Source organism: Elephas maximus, chromosome 15, assembly GCF_024166365.1.
Source record: "Elephas maximus indicus isolate mEleMax1 chromosome 15, mEleMax1 primary haplotype, whole genome shotgun sequence".
In the NCBI taxonomy this organism is placed as follows: domain Eukaryota; kingdom Metazoa; phylum Chordata; class Mammalia; order Proboscidea; family Elephantidae; genus Elephas; species Elephas maximus.
In genome coordinates, this window is record NC_064833.1 from 91,510,836 (window position 1) to 91,534,277 (window position 23,442).

The following is a 23,442-nucleotide window of genomic DNA, read 5'->3' on the forward strand; positions in this document are numbered from 1 at the left end:
TGTTTGTTTAGTAGCTATATCAACTACTGAGAGTGGGTTGCTTAAATCTGCAACTATAAATTTGAATTTGTCTATTTCTCCTATTAGCTCTATCATCTTTTGCATCAGTATTTTTAAGTGTCTGCAACATAAACATTTAGGATCTCTTTATGTCTTACTGGTTAATCATTTTTATTATTACATTATGTCCCTCTTTGTCCCTAGTAGTCATTTACTGTGAAGTCTACTTGATCTGATATTAATATAGCCACTCCTGCTCTTACATTAATATTTCCTTTTTTTTATCCTTTTAATTAACTTGATGACAATGGGTTTGTTTTTTTTATTTGTTTATGAGATTATATTTGAAGTGAGCTTCTTAAAAACAACATATAGTTGGACTCAACTCTGCCAATCTCTGTGCATTAATTTGTGTCTATTAATCTTTTACATTTAAAATAATTATTGCAATTTTAAGGCTTAAGTTTGCCATTTTATTATTTGTTTTATTTAGGTTCTGTTTCTCATTCCAGTGGGTTACTTGAACAAGTTTTAGAATTTCATTTTTATTTATTTATAATGTGTTTCATAATTGTCTTTCAAAGTTTTCTTAGTAGTCGTTCTCAGTATTACAATATATAAGTTATGCATACTTAACATCTCAGCTTACTGGTATTGACATTTACCACTTTGAATAAAGTATTGACACCTTATTTTCATTTAGATGATTTCCCCTTTTTCTTTAAAAACATATACATTTAAAATCTTTATACACTGAGCACATGACATGGTGTTATACATCACAAGGTGTTATAGTTTTTGCTTCAACCATAAAATACAATTTTAAAAACTCATGAGGCGAAGGATAGTCAGTTATGTTTATCCCAATTTTTACTCATTGTTCTTCTTCTCTTTTTCAAGCTTTAAGACTTCTTTTGTTGTTTTTCTCTTTGAAAATCTTCCTTTAGATATTCTTTAAAGTTAGATCTGCTGGTAATGTTATTTTACTTTTTTTTTCATCTGAGTACATACCCCTCCACCCCCTAATTTAGACAAGATAGTTTTGCCAGGTATATAATTTGCATGTGGATTTTTTTTTTTTTCTTCACTGAATAATGTGCCACTTCTTTCTGGCTTCTTTGGTTTCAGATGAGAAATTTGCTCCTGTGAAAGTAGTGTTCCTCTGTATGCAACGTTTTGATTCTCTCTTGCTGTTTTTAGAATTATTTTCTTTGTCTTTAGTTTTTAAAATTTAACTATGATATGTGTCTTGCTTTAGATTTATTTGGTTTTATCATATTTGAGTTTGCTTAGCTTCTTGAATCTGTGGATTCATATTTTTTGCCATATGAGTGAAGTTTTCAGCTATTATTTCTTTGAATACTTTTTCAGTCACACTTTCTATCTCCTTTCCATCTGGAACTCTAATAATACAAATATTAGATATTTTGTTACTGTTCTATGAGTCCCTGAGTATATGTTAATTATTGTTATTCTACTTAATTTATGTTGTCCCGATAAACTCTTAACCTGTCTTAATGTTCATTGATTATATACAATGTCATTTCCTCTGCTAGTAGTAGTATTAATCCAATCCAGTTTTTTTCTTTGAGTTATTATATTTTTTGGTTTTATTATATATAGAGACCATCTGAAGAATAGATTTGATGCATTGAGCACTAGTGACCGAAGACCAGATGAGTGGTGGAATGACATCAAGGACATCATACATGAAGAAAGCAAGAGTTCATTGAAAAGATAGGAAAGAAAGAAAAGTCCAAGATGGATGTCAGAGGACACTCTGAAACTTGCTCTCAAATGTCAAACAGCCAAAGCAAAAGGAAGAATTGATGAAGCAAAAGAACCAAACAGAAGATTTCAAAGGGCAGCTTGAGAAGACAAACTAAAGCATTATAACAACATGTGCAAAAAGCTGGAGATGGAAAACCAAAAGAGAAGAACTTGCTCCACAATTCTCAATCCAAAAGAACTGAAGAAAAAATTCAAGCATCGAGTTGCAATAGTGAAGGATTCTGTGGGGAAAATATTAAACTACGCAGGAATAATCAAAAGAAGATAGAAGGAATGCACAGAGTCACTATACCAAAAAGAATTTGTCGATGTTCAAACATTTCAAGAGGTAGCATATGATCAGGAACTGATGGTACTGAAGGAGGAAGTCCAAGCACCTCTGAAGGCATTGGCAAAAAACAAGGCTCCAGGAATTGATGGAATATTAATTGAGATGTTTCAACAAACAGATGCAGTACTGGAGGTGCTCACTTGTCTATGCCAAGAAATATGGAAGACAGTTTCCTGGCCAACTGACTGGAAGAGATCCATATTTATGCCTATTCCCAAGAAAGGTGATCCAACTGAATGTGGAAATTATAGAACAATATCACTAATATCACAAGCAAGCAAAATTTTGCTAAAGATCATTCAAAAACGGCTACAGCAGGATATCGACAGGGAACGTCCAGAAATTCATGGTGGTTTCAGAAGAGGATGTGGAACCAGGGATATCATTGCTGATGTCAGATGGATCCTGGCTGAAAGCAGAGAATACCAGAAGGATGTTTACCTGTGTTTTATTGACTATGCAAAGGCATTCGACTGTGTGGGTCATAAAAAGTTATGGATAACATTGCCAAGAATGGGAATTCCAGAACACTTAATTGTGCTCATGAGGAACCTTTACATAGATCAAGAGACAGTTGTTTGGACAGAACAAGGGGATACTGATTGGTTTAAAGTCAGGAAAGATGTGCGTCAGGGTTGTATTCTTTTACCATACCTATTCAATCTGTATGCTGAGCAAATAATACCAGAAGCTGGCCTACATGAAGAAGAACGGGGCATCAGGATTGGAGGAAGACTCATTAACAACCTGTCTTATGCAGATGACACAACCTTGCTTGCTGAAAGTGAACAGGACTTAAAGCACTTACTAATGAAGATCAAAGACTAGTATGGATTGCATTTCAACGTAATGAAAACAAAAATCCTCACAGCGGGAACAATGAGCAACATCATGATAAACAGAGAAAAGATTGAAGTTGTCAAGGGTTTCATATTACTTGGATCCACAATCAACAGCCATGGAAGCAGCAGTTAAGAAATCAAAGATAAATTGCATTGGGTAAATCTGCTGCAATGGGCCTCTTTTAAGTGTTGAAGAGCACAGACGTCACCTTGAAGACTAAGGTGCACCTGACCCAAGCCATGGTATTTTCAATCCCATCATATGCATGTTAAAGCTGGACAATGATGACGCCTTTGAATTGTGGTGTTGGAGAAGAATATTGAATATACCACGAACTGCCAAAGAACGAAAAAATCTGTCTTAGAAGTACAAACAGAATCCTCCTTAGAAGCAAGGATGGTGAGACTGCTTCTTACATACTGTGGACATGTTTCAGGAGGGATCAGTCCCTTGAGAAGGACATCATGCTTGGCAAAGTACAGGGTCAGTGGAAAAGAGAAAGACCCTCAATGAGGTGGGTTGACACAGTGGCTGCAACAGTGAGTTCAGGCATAGCAACGATTGTAAGGATGGCACAGGACCAGGCAGTGTTTTGTTCTGTTGTTCATAGGGTCACTATGGGTCGGAACCGACTTGATGGCACATAACAACAACAACAACATAATTCCCACTTGATTCTGTTTTATAACTTCTATTCTTTTTTACTAACACCTTCATCTTTTTTATATGTTTTAGGATTATTCAAAATTGTTGAAGCATTTTTATGATTATGGTTTTAAAATTAATGTCATATATTTCAGCATCTGAATCATCTTGGTGCTGAGGTCAGTTGATTGTCTTTTGTCATTCAAATTCTGTGTTTTCATGGTTTTTGGTATGAGTTAATTTTTGTTATATCATGGGCATTTACCATGCAAGTCTTGATCTTATTTATTGATCCAGATATCATTCTAGAAACATGAGAAAAATGCCTCAGAGTTATCTTACCCAAGGGGCAAGGTTGTCATTATTGTTAGTTGCTGTCGAGTCCATTATCACTCATGACGACCTCATGTGTGCGCATTAGAGCTTCTCTTGATGGTGTTTAAATCCTCTATTTCAGCAGTCACCCTTTTTAGAATGCGTGTCCTGATCTGCTTGTGTGAGCTGTAGATTCCATAAAAATATTATTTTCAGAACAATTGGTATGTTATTCTGGTTGGCTGTGTTCTTCTTACTCCACTGGATTCCCAATAAAATGGTGACACATACTGCCTGTGCTGCCAGCTACTGTTGGTTATAAGTTTAGGAAAGGCAGGACTTTGGTTCCTGCTCCTGTGGTGGATTCGGCCCATTGCTATACTGATGGTCAGGTGGGGATCCTGTTGATGGTGCTATTGCTGTAGATCGGGGTATTACTCTTTAGGGTGTGGAGTGTGGAAAAGGCCCCTAGGTGGGTCCTATTAACACTGCCACTCTCCAGACTAGCTCCCCAGGTTTTGGGGGAGGGACCTCACCAGTGTTGCTAACATTGGTCAGACCACAGCTGACTTGGGTGTCCAGCGGGGCTCTGCTGATGCTGACACTGTTGTGGGTAGGGCTGATGCTCCCAGGTCAGATCTCCAGTGAGATCTCTGCTACACTGACCATTTCTCATTCCCCGGCCAGAAAGAGCAGGTGAGGTGTGTGTGCATGTTTGTTGTGTTTTTCCTGCACCTGTTGGTGGTTTGGGATTACAGACTCTCCAGCCCAGTGTGGTATAGATAGGCAATTTAAAAAAAAAAAAAAAAAAAACCCAAGGAAGTTACCACTGTGTCCTTTCTCAAGCCTTGAGGTCCTTAGTTAGTCTACCTTTTTATTTCCTTCTCTTAGAATCCTTTTATGACTGTCTTTTGAATTATTTCCAGGATATTTATTTATATTTAGGGGGAAGGAACTATGAAAATTAAGTCTATACCAACTTATCTCAGAATTGTAAGTCCATTCCCTTGCCTCTTAAATATTACACATATCTAAACAATATGGTATTTAATTTTCTTGTTTTCTAACTTTAGAAAAATGGTATTATAATATACATCGTCTCCATGGGCTTAATTTTTCTTCATTTAACATTTTATTTTTAAGACAATAGTGCTGTATTTGTGCCACTCTATTCACATAGTGGAACGTATTGAGGAACTACCAAATAGTTTTCCAGTTGGGCTGTATCCATTCCAGGGAATAAGAGATCAATTTATGTGGATATAGTGAAGGACATTGACCACAAATTTTGATATTCACATTTTTTGTAACTAAATTCACAGTGTCATGAAACTGATAAAATCAGAAGACAGAAGCACACCCAACACTCCAAAGCCCAATACCTCTGTCTAAGTTTACAAAGGACATTTTCTGAATAAAATAAGGGGATGCATATATAATTATTGCTTAAGTATTTCAATATAAATTATTTAGAGAAATATGCAATTCAGCTGAAAACTTCTTGTCTCAAATCCCATATGAATCTATGTTTACCTGTGGGGCAGGTAGTCAGCTTTGCCGATCATAACTAAGCTCTCTCACACATCCAGGGCCTAAGAAAAGACAAGTGGACTCTGCTCCATGTGAGCCCCCAGTAGGCTACCCTGAGCTTCTTTTCATGCCACTGGAAGGATTCTGAGGGAGAGCTGAGTACCTCAGGCACCTTGAGCCTTGTCTGGTACTAGCATGGCTTCCCTTCTGCTGCATTTTAATGTGATACATTTCACTCCCATGGTTAGGTCCTATTAGATGACAAAGGTGAAATAATTTTGCTGATGCAGTTTCCCAAGTCAGTAATTTTGAATTAAAAAAAAGGGGGAAATTATTCTGGATGGCCAGATTTGATCATGTGGGAGCTCTTAAAAAGTATCAGAAAATCAAAATGATACAGACTATCCTACTGGCCTGGAAGAAATAAGCTTCTGTGTTGTTAGAGGGTCACATTGTCTGAGGCCTCTAGAAGGCAGCCCCTTGGAGCTGAGGACAACCACTGCTCGGCACACAATAGGAAATCAGGAAAGTCAGCACTACTAACACAGCACCTTGGGGCCACCTTAGAGGTCACCCTACCATACCTCAGAGGCTTATAGTCTACACAGCACTCCCAACATGGGAGATGATTTTTCTGGGGAACTTGTTAAAAATGCAGTTTCATTGGCCTCAGTTGTCCTGTGTCAGACATCTGTTTTCAGTAATCTCCACAAGTCACCCCTGTGCAGCCAAATCAATGCCTCTTGGAGCTTCTCATCATAACTTCTGGTCTATTACATATGAACATCTCACCTGACTATCATTTATTAAAGTATTAGGGAATTTTCAGAACTACAACTGAGGTCATAAGAGGACCAGAAACATAAACAAGACTATTAAAAATTAAGTGCCGAAGGAATAAATGTTATTCCAGACTCTAAAATTAGCAATAAGGAGTAATGTGGAACTCAGGCCTTGAAATGTGATACCTCTTAGGAGGTCACATTTTTCTCCTCAGTATAAAACTGAGTTAAAAGCCATAAAAAAAAAAAAAAAAGTAATCACTTCTTGACAGCAAATCAATAGACTCTTCCTCACAGTGAGGCTTTTACATACTATAACTATTTTTTTTTTTTTTTAACTAATTTTAGATCGGAGTCTACTTCTAAAGGGTCTACTGTTGACATTCTAAGTTAGGTCTGAAATGCCAGCTCCTGGCAGAAGAAGTTTTGTAGATTACCAAACATCCTTTTGTGTTGCTTCTAAAGTAGATTTCCCCTAAGTGTGTCCTACAGAAACTTAATCTTGTGATATTAGCCGTTTGGAAAATACTCATTATCTTATTTCCCCTCTTGGTTGTTGATTCACAACGCATATTGATATTTTCAAGGGTTTGAGAAGTTCTGTTCCTGGAAGCAGAGATGGAAACTTGGTAAAGTTGTGCATAATGTAAGTGTAAATGGCACAGCAAGAGTGTCTTCCTTGTGGATGAAGGGAACGGATTTTAGTGTATAGATTTTATTGCTTCTATTTTGAATGTTCACGGGACAATTCTGTTTTACTTTCTACATTTAGGCTGCTCTCCAGAATGTTGAGATTGCAAGAGAAGTGACCACTGCAAAAGGAAAATACTGCTCATCTTATATTCAAGTAAGACCAGTACTTTTCAATAAAGTCCTCATGAGGAAATTATTGAAAAAAACAGTAACATCTACATTTCTACAAGATGATTGTTTTCTTTGCTGTTAAGATTTTTGAAGCCTCTTTATCTGTCCTGGAACAGTGGCAAACGTCTTCATTTTTTTTTTTTTCTTTAACTCTTAGTGTGGGAAGGCTAGCAACTCCAGAATATATGCTAATGCTTAATAGTTGTCAGACAGTGTTTGGGTATATCTTTCTACCACACTTATATAAAACAACTATGTTGAATTTAAATTTTTCTTCAAGGAGAATCATTAAGAGAAATGAGAAATATAAAGTTTTCCCAAAGCCCATTCTATTAGGTGGGGCCAGGACTCCTCTCAGGCTGAGGAACTGGGGAGATTTGGGAGAAGACGTGCAGTAGTCACAAGGAGACCTTGGTAAAGATGATTGCTGATTTGCTTTACAGCACTAGAGACTAGGAGATTGCCGCACTCTTTTTTCTTTACTTAAAAAAGGGATGAAAAGTGTGAACCTAGAAAAATAAATCACCTGCCTTTTCAGAAAGAGCGCTTGAGTCAGCAGAGAGGAAGCCAGCCCATGGAAAATCAATGTCATCTCTGACTTGGTGCTAGAAAAATTGTGATCACACACGATTTTTAGAAAGAGGAAAACCTTGCTGGCAAAGCTTAGGATTGACGTCTTTAAGTCTCTAAGTCTCTTTTCCTATTCAATTGTTGTCACAGTGTTTTCCAGGGCTTTTGTCCCAGCAATGCAGGGAGTTGCAGTGTGGCTTTTGTCAGAATCATAAAACTCATCGTCATTTGTTGTATTTCAAGGGTTGCTAATATTTAAAGTGTACTGTGAACATATTGTTGTGTTAAATTATACTTAAATGTAATATAAAAGTGGCGAGAATCTTTGGGTATATGTCTTTGTGTTGTAGAAATGATAGAATTTTAGAATTGGAAGCATCCATGTTGGTCTCTATGAAGGATTTCCCAATCTTCGGTCTCTAGGTTTATGACACTGTTTAGAAGCACCTAGGATTACAAAATATTGGGCCTCAGGATTGTCCTGTTTACTAACTATTCAGTTACTCATGGGAGGACATGCTGTGCTATATTTCTCATAATTCTGGTCATGACATTAATTATGCAGACATATTACTTACCCGCCAGGCAGAAATTCTGTTTTCCCCAACGCGATCCTTAAGCATTTGAATTCAGGTAGCTATTTTCCTCTTCCTTAAATGAAATACTGTATTCTCATCTGTCAGAGAAAACTCAGAAAATTATAAAGCATGTGTCCCTAGGAAACAAAAAGAGCACATGTAGTCTATACAAAAAAGTTTCCTACACCAGAAATGCTGGACTATGCCTACGGCTTTTGAGTGATTTTTCAGTTAGATCTTTTTCATAGTTAGATCTTTTCTTCAAATAAAATCTCATAAAGAATCCCCATAGATAAAAGAGAGGAAACAAATAGTGTTTTGATTGAACAGAAGTAGGTGATCTGAAACTTGCCCTCTGTGCCCTGCTTCTTCTTACCTCTGGATCCATGCTTCTCTCCCTGAAAATCTCCAGGCTGAATGCATATTAGCAATCATGTTTTCAAACACAATTCCACTGAAACCATTCCTATCAAGATGACCAGTGGCTAACAAAAATATGAGTTCCGTAATCAAAAGCAATGCTGTGTATAATAACATGATCCTGGAAAGGGTGTTTTCTAAGTTCATGGGTAATAATTTTCACAAAGACACAGCCAGCAGAGAAAGAAAATCCGTACCTAGAGTACATGTATATTCCGCTAAGAACAAAGCATTCACCCTTCCATGATGGAAGCAGTCCAGCGTAATAAGGTACCTGGCTGATCACGCCAAGGAATGTTGTCATAAAGCAGTGGCTGTATCCAGATCAGCCTGGTTTAGGGAGATGAATCCATACCCTCCATCACTGCTACCATGGCTACTTTATTCATCAGCCCATGGGATAATGGCAGTAATAGCTGGGAAAAGAGGCTGAAAGAAATCAATAGAAAAGGCTACCCTATGTTCCTCATGCTTGGTAAAGTAGCAACAGCTACCCACCAATGGGTTGTGCCTGCATATCATGCAGACCCATCTGTAAACCATTCCTGAGTTTTTCTTCATCAGCCAGTCAATTATAGGGCACTCCTATGAGGCTGCATGCAGGTTGGTCACTGTATGTAGGCTGGGAAGGAGAAGGTAGTATAGCCAGAGTGGAGGCAATGGACATTTTTGGTCACTTCTTCATGCTGTTTACTTGTTTCTTCAGGACAGGCTCAAGTCCAATCTTATCTATGCCACTTTCATTCAATGATGGCATGCTGCTGTGCACATTCATCTTTATGGCTTGATGGGCCAAACTATACCCAGTTCATCACAAGCACTCAGTTCAAATGATAACTTGGTGCCTTATTGTTAAGCAGGTCTACTAAGGTCAAGTAGCAAGCTGAAAGCTGTTTCTCAAAAAGAGTCATTGTCTGTAGTGGAAGGTAATGCTTTGCACACAAATCCTGGAAATCTGCTCTATGATTCCCTAATAAAAAAAAAGAGCCTGCCAAATGCTCCAAACAGCACCTCCATCTGCCACAGACACTTCAAGCACCATTAGATCTGCCAGATCATATGGTCTAAGTGGCAGATCAGCTTGCACAGTAGCCTGGACCTATTACAGAGACTTCTCAAGTGTTGTGTACCACACTCAAAATTAGTGACTTTTGGGTTACTTTGTAAATGAGCCAGAGTAGTACAGCTACTACTCTGATGGCACAATGGTTAAGTGCTCAGCTGCTAATCAGAATGGTCAGTGGTTCAAACCCACCAGCCACTCTGCAGGAAAAATACCTGGTGAATTGCTCCCATAAAGATTACATCCTAGGAAGCCCTATGGGGCAGCTCTATTTTGTCTTATAGGGTCACTATGGATCAGAATCGACTCAACAGCATACAACAGCCCACCTAAAGGGGACATTGGTGGTTCAATGGTAGAGTTTTTGCCTTCCATGTAGAAGAGCTTGGTTGGATTCCTGGACACTATACCTCAAACACAGCAACCACCTGTCTGTCAGTGGAGATTTGCATGGTGACCTTGTGGCTAAGAGCTTGGCTGCTAACCAAAAGGCCAGCAGTTCAAATTCACCAAGTGCTCCTTGGAAACCCTATGGGGAAGTTCTGCTCTGCCATGCAGAGTCACTATGAGTGAGAATCAACTGGATGATAATGGGTTTATGATGCTGAACAGGTTTCAGTGAAGCTTCCAGACTAAGAAGGACTAGGAAGAAAGGCCTAGTGACCTCCTGAAAATAAACCAATGAAAACCCTATGGATCATAACAGTCCTATCCGCAACTGATCATGGGATGGCACAGGACCAGACAGTGTTTCATTCTGTTGTGCATGGCATAATTATGAGTGTGAGCCAACAAGATGGCAGCTGACAACAGCATACCTGAATGAGGTATATATTTTCATCAAAATCCAAAGAGGCCCAGCAGATGTAGTAAAATGGGCCAGAAGCTATAACTTGTCTTTTTTCTTAGAAGAAATACCTTAATAATCCCAGAATATTAGACTTTAGAAATGTTAGGAGACACACAATCAAGCCAACAGAGACACTGAATTTAAGGATGCAATTCATAGAATGGAAATACTTGCTTATTGCTATTCTATGGCTTCATTACACTATTTGATTATTCTTAGATAACATGAGAGCAGTAGTTCTCAAAATTGGGCACACATCACGTTACTTGGAGGGCTTGTTAAAACACAAGGTCTTGGGCTCCAACTCTGGAGTTTCTGATTCAGTAGATATGGAGTAGAGCCAAAGAACATACATTTCTAATAAGTTCCCAAGTGATGCTGATTCTGCTAATGCAAGAACCACATTTTGAGAAACACTAGCTAGAGGGCAGTGGTGGTTCAGTGGCAGAATTCTTGCCTTCCATATGGGAGACCTGGGTTTGATTCCCAGTCGATGTACCTCACATGCAACAACCACCCAACTGTCAGATGAGGCTTGCATGCTGCTATGAGGCTGAGCAGGTTTCAGCAAAGCTTCCAGACTAAGATGTACTCAAAAGAAAGGTCTAATAATCTACTTCTGATAATTAGCCAATGAAAACTTTATGTATTCAAATGGCCCAGTCCTCTTGTGCATGCAGTCACCATGTGTCAAGGGCTGACCTAATGATAAAAACTAACAACAATAAAAAAAAATATATAGCAGAAAGCAAGTTATCGATTGATCTTATTGTGATTGCCCACTGAAAACTCCTTTTTTTTAATCTTTCTGATTTTTTTCTGTGGCTAAAGGATTACCACCCTGAGTAGATGGAGAATTAACAACATTCAAACTCTAGGGTACTGGGTACATTTTAAAACCATGCCAGAACTCTTATCTCAGTTCTGCTTGCAGCCTGGTATCCTGAGGCTTGTATACAGCAAAAAGAACACTTTAATATATTTCAAAAGAGATAATTTTTGAGTATTAATATAGTTTAAGCATAAAAGATAATATCTTGAGCAAAAAGCATAAAAATAAAGTGAAATAATTTAAAATTCATTTCAGTAGTAGGTCTAAAAAGAGTCGAATTTCCTCGAGTCTGAATTCTAAATTTTAGCTTTAATTAAATTATAACCTGTGTTATACTCCTCTAGAGCATGTTTGAGTAAAGATTATCATTTTGTGAACAATGGGACAGTATTTGCCTATGTTTTTATGGGTATTCCCATATTTCTATTTGGAAATTATCTTATCCATAACTGTTATTTGATAGCATTCCTTCATTCATTCATTCAACAAATATACATTGAATACTAAAAGTACAAGTGGTTTGCATTGGACTGCTAACATAAAGGTTCCTGGTTTGAACCCACCCAGCAGAATCACAGGGAAAAAAGTTTTGGGAACCTGCTTCCCTAAAGATTACAGCCAAGGAGATCCTATGGAGCACAGTTCTACTCTGCACAGATGGGTTGCCATGAGTCAGAATCACCTTTACGACAATGGGCTTGATTTTTGTGGTTTGAAAACTCTGGTGGCATAGTGGTTAGGAGCTACTGCAGCTAACCCAAAGGTTGGCAGTTTGAATCCACCAGGAGCTCCTTGGAAACTCTATGGGGCAGTTTTACTCTGTCCTATAGGGTTTTTTTTTTTTTTTTTTTTATAGGGTTGCTGTGAGTCAGAGTTGACTCAGCAGCAACGGGTTTGGTTTTGGTTTTTATACACTAGGTTCTGTATTCACCACTGGGATTCAAACTGGAAAATATACACATTACTGCCTTTAAGGTGCTCCCAGTCCATCCAGTGATTTGTAGCTGAATCTTCATGGAGGAAGGCCAGCCTTCTGCATCTGATCCTCCCAACAACGGTTTCATATTTCATTGAATAAGATGATATGTCTAGTATAGAGTTTACCTGGTGACTCTATTATACCTCCCTCATTGAGGAGGCTGCTCAGAGGTAAGATGCTAAGACTCATTTCTTGTGTGCTCTGCTTTTAGGATTATAGTTCAGATTTAGTTTTATTCAACATGTCAAATTAAAAAATAAAGTGTATTTTGGATCATCTCCAAAACTGATATTTCTCAGTCAGAAACCCTAATGAGTGCTGTAACATCCTGTCTGTTCTATTAAATTAAGGGGCAATAGATTTGTACAAAAACAAAACAAAACAACATACCTGGTTTATGTATGTTGATACCATTTGTATCACTGATAAGGGTATGATTCTTCAATCAGTTTGAAACTCATAGTCCCAGTTGATTTAAATTGTTTCTCCTTAAAGAAAAAGAGGAGAGAGAGAGAGACTGATTAGCCATAACTAGTTAGCATATCATGAGTCAACGGGACTTTTCCATTTGAAAATCTGTGGAAGGCAAGTAATGGCAAATACTCTTTTTTTCTTTAAAGTTTTGCCAGTGCTTTTGAAAGGTGTGTCATTTCAATAAAGCTTTCTGTGCACTTTTGTAATAGCTTTGTACATCATTTGACAGCTTCCTGTTGACAAGCCCATCAAGATCCTGCTCGCATCGCAGAGATGACATGCCTACACATGAGAGCAGAAGCTACTGGCAAAGTGGTGTAACTGACTCCCCCTGAGGAGGCAGCCGCCTGTTCATTCTTTCAGTAAATGAGACAAGGCACTGGGGCTTCTGAAGGAAAAGGTGGAATGACAAGATGATAAGAGCAAATTGGGTTTAGATAGAATGATGCAGTTACACTACAAACAGCTTGCCATTCATTGCCGATAAACAAGGCTGGATTATACTATTTCTGGATAAACACTTTGTTATTTTTTCCTTTATTTCTCTTCTTTTTTTTTTTTGCATTTACCTTTCAGTATTTTTGTTTTCATTTGCTTTGCCATACATCACAAATAAAGCTTTTTAAAGCTCATGGGTTTGGGGGACTTTTTGTCAGAAACATTAGGTTTTTGTTTGTTTTGTTTTGTTTTTTGTCTCCGATTTTCCAGGGAAAAAGGTATTTCACTTCAAACTCTATGCATTCTATGTAGCCATTGTGTGATGGTAATCAGAATCAACATTTTAAGACAAGGGTTCTTGGCAAATTAATGTTATGTTTTGAAATATTGAGTTACTGGTGTAGGTTGTTCCAGCATGTTAGGTGAGTCAGTATTACTAAATTTATTCACATTAGCACAATTTCAAATAGCTTGGCACATCACTTATCTTGCTTTCATTATTAATTAGCTATGAATTATACTGAAAAGTGCCTACATTTAATTCAGAATTATAATGGCAACCTATTCTTGAAACGAGACCAGTGATACTGATTACTGTTAAATGCATATCTTCTCAGTAAATTGGTATGTTATGATAGTACCATAAAAGACAGATTTCCAAATATCTCTATAGTATTCTTCCAGTGTTACTGTATAGCATAGAGTCAGAGACTCCACAGAGAAAGCTAAGTGCGGCTTGGTGTATTGAGAGCCAGCCAATCCAGTTGACACAAGACCTTCATGAAAGCACTTGGAGTGTCTGGCAATCACTCTGAATGAAGCAGAAAGTAACTCAAAAGGCTTTTCTTTTCTTTTTTTATTTTTTTTGTGCTTTAGGTGAAAGTGTACAGCTCACATTAATTTCTCATGCAAAAATTTATACACATATTATTTTCTGACATTGGTTGCAATCCCCACAGCGTGACAGCACTATCCCAATTTCCACCTCAGGCTCTTGTGTCCATGCTTCCAGTTCCTGTCCCTTCCTGACTTTGTGTCTTACTTTCGGGCAAAAGTTGCACATTTGCTGTCATATATATGTGGTGGTTTATATGACAGAACTAAGAAGCACATTCGTCACATGTGTTACTATTTATTTTATAGGCCTGTCTAATCTTTATCTGATAAGTGGACTTCAGGAATGGCTTCATTTCCAAGTCAGCAGAGTGTCTGAAGGCTGTAGTCTTGGGGGTTCCTCCAGTCTCTGTCAGACCAGTAAGTCTGGTCCTTTTCTGTGAATTTGAATTTAGTTCTACATTTTTCTCCTGCTCTGTCCAGGACTCTTTGTTGTGATTCCTGTCAGAGCCATCGATGGTGGTAGCCAGCCACCATCTAGTTCTTCTTGGCTCAGGCTGTGATTTACGTGGTCCATCAGTCCTTTGACTAATATGTTCCTTGTTTCTTCGGTTGTCATCATTCTCCTTTGCTGTGGACGGGATGGGAACAATAGATGTATCTTAGATGGCCTCTCCCAGGTTTTTATGAGGCTGGATGTTACTCATCAGAGTAGGAAGTAGAACACTTTTTTTTTTTTTTTATTGTGCTTTAAGTGGAAGTTTACAAATCAAGTCAGTCTCTCATACAAAAATTTATATGCACTTGCTATATACTCCTAATTGCTCTCCCTGCTCCTTCCCTCCACTCTCTCTTTTCATGTCAATTCCGCCAGCTTATAACCCCCTCTTTGCCTCATCTCCCCTCCAGATAGGAGATGCCAACATAGTCTCAAGTGCCTACTTAATCCAAGGGGCTCATTCTTCACCAGCATCTTTTTTTATCCCATTTTCCAGTCCAATCCCTGTCTGAAGAGTTGGCTCTGGGAATGGTTCCCGTCCTGAGCTAACAGAAGGTCTGGGGCCCATGACCACCAGGGTCCTTCTAGTCTCAGTAAGACCATTAAGTCTGGTCTTTTTACGAGAATTTGGGGTCTGCATCCCACTGCTCTCCTGCTCCCTCAGGGTTTCTCTGTTGTGTTCCCTGTCACGGCTGTCATCAGATGTCACTGGGAATCTAGTACTTCTGGTCTCAGGCTGACATAGTCTCTAGTTTTTGAGTCCCTTTCTGTCTCTTGGGCTCGTAAGTACCTTGTGTCCTAGATGTTCTTCATTTGCATTTGGTCCAGGTGGGTTGAGACCAATTGATGCATCCTAGATGGACACTTGCTAGCGTTTAAGGCCCCAGAAACGGCTCTCAAAAGTGAGATGCAGAATGTTTTCTTAATAGATTTTATTATGCCAATTGACTTAGTTGTCCTCTGAAACCATGGTATCCAAACCCCCACCCCTGCTACGCTGGCCTTTGAAGCATTCAGTTTATTCAGGAATGGTTTAGTCCAGTTGTGCTGACCTCTCCTGTATTGTGTATTGTCTTTCCCTTCACCTAAAGTAGTTCTTATCTACTATCTAATTAGTGAATACCTCTCTCTCTCCCTCCCTCCGCCATCTTATAACCATCAAAGAATATTTTCTTCTCTGTTTAAACTATTTCTCGAGTTCTTATAATAGTGGTCTTATACAATATTGGTCCTTTTGCAACTGACTAATTTCCCTCAGCATAATGCCTTCCAGATTCCTCCAGGTTATGAAATGTTTCACAGATTCATCATTGATCTTTATCGATGTGTAGTATTCTATTGTGTGAATATACCATAATTTATTTATCCATTCATCCCTTGATGGGAACCTTGGTTTCTTCCTTTTTTTTTTTTTTGCTACTGTAAACAGTGCTGCAGTGAACATGGGTGTGCTTATATCTGTTTGTGGAAAGGCTCCTATTTCTCTAGGATATATTCCAAGGAGTGGGATTGCTGGACCGTATGGTAGTTCTATTTCTAGCTTTTTAAGGAAGTGCTAAACCGATTTCCAAAGTGGTTTTACCATTTTATATTCCCACCAGCAGTGTAGAAGTGTTCCAGCCTTTCCACAATCTCTCCAATATTTATTACTTTGTGTTTTTTGGATTAATGCCAGCCTGCCAGCCTTGTTGGAGTGAGATGAAATCTCATTGTAGTTTTGATTTGCATTTCTCTAATGGCTAATAATCGTGAGCATTTCCTCATGTATCTGTTAGCTACCTGAATGTCTTCTTCAGTGAGGTGTCTGTTCATATCCTTTGCGCATTTTTTAATAGGGTTATTTGTCTTTTTGTAGTTGTTTTTGCAGTATCTTGTAGATTTTAGAGATTAAACGTTGATCAGAAATATCATAGCTAAAGACTTTTTCCCAGTCTGTATGTAATCTTTTTACTCTTTTCGGGAAGTCTTTGGAAGAGCATAGGTGTTTGATTTTTAGGAGCTCCCAGTTATCTAGTTTTTCTTCTGCATTGTCAGTAATGTTTTGTATACTGTTTATGCCATGTATCAGGGCTCCTAATATTGTCCCTATTTTTTCATCCATGGTATTTATTGTTTTAGATTTTATATTTAGGTCTTTGATCAATTTTGAGTTATTTTTTTGTGCGTTGTGTGAGGCATGGGTCTTGTTTCATTCTTTTACAAATGGATATCCTGTTATGCCTGCACCATTTGTTAACAAGACTGTCTTTTCCCCATTTAACTAACTTTGGGCCTTTGCCAAATATCAGTTGCTCACATGTAGATGGATTTATGCCTGGATTCTGAATTCTGTTCCATTGGTGTATGTATCTGTTGTTGTACCAGTACCAGGCTGTTTTGACTACTGCAGCAGTATGGTAGGTTCTAAAATCAGGTAGAGTGAGGCCTCCCACTTTGTTCTGTTTCAGTAATGCTTTACTTATCCGGGGCCTCTTTCCCATCCATATGAAGTTGGTGATTTGTTTCTCCATCTCATTAAAAAACGTCATTATAACTTGGAATGGAATTGCATTCAATCTATAGATCGCTTTTAGTAGAATAGACATTTACACAACGTTAAATCTTCCTATCCATGACCAAGGTATGCTTTTCTGCTTATGTAGGTCTCTTTTGGTTTCTTGCAGAAGTGTTTTGTAGTTTTCTTTGTATGTCTTTTACATCTCTGGTAAGATTTATTCCTAAGTATTTTATCTTCTTGGGGCCTACTGTAAATGGTATTGATTTGGTGAGCTCCTCTTCAATGTTCTTTTTGTTGGTGTAGAGGAATCCAACTGATTTTTGTATGTTTATCTTGTACCCCAATACTTTGCTGAACTCTTCTATTAGTTTCAGTAGTTTTCTTGAGGATTCCTTAGGGTTTTCTGTGTATAAGATCATGTCGTCTGCAAACAGAGAGACTTTTACTTCTTCCTTCCCAATCTTGATGCTCTTTATTTCTTTATCTAGCCTAATTGCTTTGGCTAGAACCTCAAGCACAATGTTGAATAAGAGAGGTGATAAAGGGCATCCTTGTCTGGTTCCAGATCTCAAGGGGAATGCTTTCAGGCTCTCTCCATTTAGGATGTTGTTGACTATTGGCTTTGTATAAATGCCCTTTATTATGTTGAGGAATTTTCCTTTTATTCCTATTTTGGTGAGAGTGCTTATCATGAATAGGTGTTGAACATTGTCAAGTGCCTTTTCTGCATCAACTGATAAAATCATGTGATTCTTCTCTATCGTTTTATTTATATGATGGATTACATTAATTGTTTTGCTAATGTTGAACCATCCCTGCATACCTGGTATGAATCCCACTTGGTCATGCTGAATTATTTTTTGGATGTATTGTTGAATTAATAGAATTTTGTTGAGGATTTTTGCATCCAAGATCATGAAGAATATAGGTCTATAATTTCCCTTATTTGTGGTGTCTTTACCTGGTTTTGGTATCAGGTGTATGTTGGCTTCATAGAATGAGTTTGGGGGTGTTCCCCCCTTTTCTGTGCTCTGAAATAGCTTTATTACTAGTGGTGTTAACTCTCCTCTTAAAGTTTGGTGGAACTCTGCACTGAAACTATCCAGGCCAGGGCTTTTCTTTGTTGGGAGTTTTTTGATTACCTTTTCAAACTCTTCTTTGTTATGGGTCTATTTGGTTGATCTACCTCTGTTTGTGTTAGTTTAGGAATGTAGTGTGTTTATAGGAATTCATCCATTTCTTCTAGGTTTTTGAATTTGTTAGAGTATAATTTTTCATAGTAATCTGATATGATTCTTTTAATTTCAGTTGGGTCTGTTGTAATATCGCCCATCTCATTTCTTTTTTTTTTTTTTAATAATTTTTATTGTGCTTTAAGTGAGAGTTTAAAAATCAAGTCAGTCTCTCACACAAAAACCCTTATACACCTTGCTACACACTCCCAGTTACTCTTGCACTAATGAGCCAGCATGCTCTCTCCCTCCACTCTCTCTTTTCATGTCCATTTCACCAGCTTTTTACCCCCTCCACCCTCTCATCTCCCCTCCAGGCAGGAGATGCCAACATAGTCTCAAGTGTCCACCTGATCCAAGAAGCTCACTCCTCACCAGCATCCCTCTCCGACACCATTGTCCAGTCCAATCCAAGTCTGAAGAGTTGGCTTTGGGAATGGTTCCTGTCCTGAGCCAACAGAAGGTCTGGGGCCATGACCACCGGGATCCTTCTACTCTCAATCAGACCATTAAGTCTGGTCTTATGAGAATTTGGGGTCTGGATCCCACTGCTCTCCTGCTCCCTCAGGGGTTCTCTGTTCTGTTCCCTGTCAGGGCTATCATCGGTTCTAGCCGAGCACCATCTAGTTCTTCTGGTCTCAGGCTGATATAGTCTCTGGTTCATGTGGCCCTTTCTGTCTCTTGGGCTCGTAATTGCCTTGTGTCCTTGGTGTTCTTCATTCTCCTTTGATCCAGGTGGGTTGAGACCAATTGATGCACCTTACATGGCCACTTGCTAGCATTTAAGACCCCAGATGCCACTCTTCAAAGTGGGATGCAGAATGTTTTCTTAATAGATTTTATTATGCCAAATGACTTAGGTGTCCCCTGAAACCATGGCCCTCAGACCCCTGCCACTGCTATGCTGGCCTTTGAAGCATTAAGTTTATTCAGGAAACTTTTTTGTTCTTGGTTTAGCCTCCCCTGTATTGTGTGCTGTCTTTCCCTTCATCTAAAGTAGTTGTTATCTACTATCTAATTAGTGAATGCCCTCTCTCACCCCCCTCCCTCCCCCGTCTTGTAACCATGAAAGAATGTTTTCTTCTCAGTTTAAACTATTCCTTCAGTTCTTATAATAGTGGTCCTATACAATATTTGTCCTTCTGCAACTGACTAATTTCACTCAGCATAATGCCTTCCAGGTTCCTCCATGTTATGAAATCTTTCACAGAGTCCTCACTGTTCTTTATCGATGCGTAGCATTCCATTGCGTGAATATACCATAATTTCTTTACCCATTCATCCGTTGATGGGCGCTTTGGTTGCTTCCATCTTTTTGCTACTGTAAACAGTGCTGCAATAAACATGAGTGTGCATATATCTGTTTGTGTAAAGGCTCTTCTTATTCTCTAGGATATATTCCAAGGAGTGGGGTTTCTAGGTTGTATGGTAATTCTATTTCTAGCTTTTTAAAAAAAAGGAAGCGCCAAATTGATTTCCAAAGTGGTTGTACCATTTGACATTCCCACCAGCAGTGTATAAGTGTTCCAATCTCTCCACAGCCTCTCCAACATTTATTATTTTGTGTTTTTTGGATTAATGCCAGCCTGGTTGCAGTGAGATGAAATCTCATTGTAGTTTTGATCTGCATTTCTCTAATGGCTAATGATCGTGAACATTTCCTCATATATCTGTTAGCTACCTGAATGTCTCCTTTAGTGAAGTGTCTATTCATATCTTCTGCCCATTTTTTAATTGGGTTATTTGTCTTTTTGCAATTGAGTTTTTGCAGTATCATGTAGATTTTAGAGATCAGGTGCTGATCAGAAATGTCATAGCTGAAAACTTTTTCCCAGTCTGTAGGTAGCCTTTTTACTGTTTTGGTGAAGTCTTTGGATGAGCATAGGTGTTTGATTTTTAGGAGCTCCCAGTTATCTAGTTTTATTTCTACATTTTTTATAATGTTTTTTATACTATTTATGCTATGTATTAGGGCTGCTAATGTTGTCCCTGTTTTTTCTTCCATTATCTTTATCGTTTTATATTTTATATTTAGGTCTTTGATCCATTTTCAGTTAGTTTTTGTGCATGGAGTGAGGTATGAGTCTTGTATCATTTTTTTGCAGATGGATATCCAATTATGCCAGCAGCAATTGTTACAAAGACTGTCGGTTCCCCATTTGACTGTTTTGGGGCCTTTGTCAAGTATCAACTGCTCATTAGTGGATGGATTTATGTCTGGATTCTCAATACTGTTCCATTGGTCCATGTATCTGTTGTTGTACCAGTATCAGGCTGTTTTGACTACTGTGGCAGTATAATAGGTTCTAAAATCAGGAAAAGTAAGCCTCTCACTTTGTTCTTCTTTTTCAGTAATGCCTTATTTATCCAGGGCCTCTTTCGCTTCCATATAAAGTTGGTGATTTGTTTCTACATCTCCTTAAAGAATGTCCTTGGAATTTGGATAGGATTGCATTAAATGTATAGATCACTTTTGGTAGAATAGACATTTTTATAATGTTAAGTCTTCCTGTCCACAAGCAAGGTATGTTCTTCCACTTAGGTAAGTCTCTTTTGGTTTCTTGCAGAAGCATACTGTAGTTTTCTTTGTATAAGTCTTTTACATCTCTGGTAAGATTTATTCCTAAGTATTTTATCTACTTGGGAGCTACTGTAAATGGTATTGATTTGGTGAGTTCCTCTTCAATGTTCTTTTTGTTGGTGTAGAAGAATCCAACTGATTTTTGTATGTTTATCTTATATCCCAATACTGTGCTGAACTCTTCTATTAGTTTCAGTAGTTTTCTTGAGGATTCCTTAGGGTTTTCTGTGTATAATCTCATGTCATCTGCAAGTAGAGATACTTATACTTCTTCCTTGCCAATCTGGATGTCCTTTATTGCTTTATCTAACCTAATTGCTCTGGCTAGGATTTCCAGCACAATGTTGAATAAGAGAGGTGATAAAGGGCATCCTTGTCTGGTTCCTGATCTCAGTGGGAATGTTTTCAGGCTCTCTCCATTTAGGGTGATGTTGGCTGTTGGCTTTGTATGGATGCCCTTTATTATGTTGAGAAATTTTCCTTCTATTCCTATTTTGCTGAGAGTTTTTATCATGAATGAGTGTTGGACTTTGTCAAATGCTTTTCTGCATCAATTGATAAAATCATGTGATTCTTGTCTTTGGTTTTGTTTATGTGGTGGATTACATTAATTGTTTTCTAATGTTGAACCATCCCTGCGTACCTGGTATGAATCCCATGTGGTCATATGCATTATTTTTTGGATATGTTGTTGAATTCTATTGGCTAGAATTTTGTTGAGGATTTTTACATCTGCATTCATGAGGGATAGAAGTTTATAATTTTCTTTTCTTGTGGTGTCTTTACCTGGTTTTGGTATCAGGTATATGGTGGCTTCCTAGAATGAGTTTGGTAGTATTCCATCCTTTTCTATGCTCTGAAATACTTTTAGTATTAGTGTTATTAACTCTTCTCTGAAAGTTTGGTAGAACTCTGCAGTGAAGTCCTCTGGACCAGGGTTTTTTTGTTGTTGTTGTTGTTGGGAGTTTGATTACCTTTTCAATCTCTTCTTTTGTTATGGGTCTATTTAGTTGTTCTACTTCTGTTTGTATTAGTTTAGGTAGGTAGTGTGTTTCTAGGAATTCATCCATTTCTTCTAGGTTTTCAAATTTGAGTATTGTTTTTCATAGTAATCTAATATGATTCTTTTAACTTCATTTGGACCTGTTGTAATATCGCCCCTCTCATTTCTTACTCGGGTTATTTGCTTCCTCTCCTGTTTTTCTTTTGTCAGTTTGGCCAATGGTTTATCAATTTTGTTGATTTTTTCAAAAAACCAGCTTTTGGTCTTGTTAATTCTTTCAGTTGTTTTTCTGTTTTCTATTTCATTTAGTTCAGCTCTAATTTTTATTATTTGTTTTCTTCTGGTGCCTGTGGGTTTCTTTTGTTGCTTTCTTTCTATTTGTTCCAGTTGTAGGGATCATTCTTTGATTTTGCCCCTTTCTTCTTTTTGGATATTTGTATTTATTGATACAAATTGGCCTCTGAGCACTGCTTTTGCTGTGTCCCAAAGGTTCTGATACGAAGTGTTTTCATTCTCATTGGATTCTCTGAATTTCTTTATTCCATCCTTAATATCGTCTATAATCCAGTCTTTTTTGAGTAGGGTAGTGTTCAGTTTCTTAGTGTTTGATTTCTTTTCCCGTTATTGATTTCCACTTTTATGGCCTTATGGTCAGAGAAGATGCTTTGTAATATTTCAGTGGTTTGGGTTCTGCTCAGGCTTGCTTTATGGCCTAATATGTGGTCTATTCTAGAGAATGTTCCATGTGCACTAGAAAAGAAAGTATACTTGGTTGCTGTTGGGTGGAGTGTTCTGTGTGTGTCTATGAGGTCAAGTTGGTTGATTGTGGCATTTAGATCTTCTGTGTCTTTATTGAGCTTCTTTCTGGATATCCTGTCCTTCACCAAGAGTGGTGTGTTGAAGTCTCCTACTATTATTGTGGAGCTGTCTATCTCACTTTTCAATGCTGGTAGAGTTTGTTTTATGTATTTTGCACCCTGTCATTGGGTGCATAAATATCTAATATGGCTCTATCTTCTTGGTGTATTGTTCCTTTAATCATTATATAGTGTCCTTCCTTAACCTTTCTGATGGATTTAACATTCAAGTCTATTTTGTCAGAAATTAATATTGCCACTCATGCTCTTTTTTGATTGTTGTTTGCTTGGTATATTTTTTTCCATCCTTTGAGTTTTAGTTTGTTTGTGCCTCTACGTCTAAGATGTGTTTCTTGTAGGCATCATATAGATGGATCTTTTTTTTATCCATTCTGCCACTCTCTGTCTCTTTATTAGTGCATTTAGCCCATTTACATTCAGGGTAATTATGGATGGATATGAATTTAGTGCTATCATTTTGATGTCTTTTTTTGTTTGTTGTTGACAGTTTCCCACTTGATTTTATGTGCTGGGTAGATTTTCTTTATATATTGTCCTTTCCTCATATTTGTTGTTGTTGATTTTGTTTCTGCAGAGTCTGTATTTTTCCCTTGTATTTTATTTTGTCTCTTTT

General features: G+C 37.9%; 1 protein-coding gene across 1 annotated transcript in view; it reads left to right on the forward strand.

Annotated features, from left to right (window-relative positions):
* Positions 1-23,442, forward strand: part of SNTG1 (syntrophin gamma 1) — a 1,301,402-nt gene that overhangs the window by 406,754 nt on the left and 871,206 nt on the right. Inside the window, exon 2 of the mRNA XM_049854568.1 lies at positions 7,010-7,084. The gene's annotated coding sequence lies outside the window, so the exon portion shown is untranslated. The remainder of the gene's footprint in view (positions 1-7,009; positions 7,085-23,442) is intronic.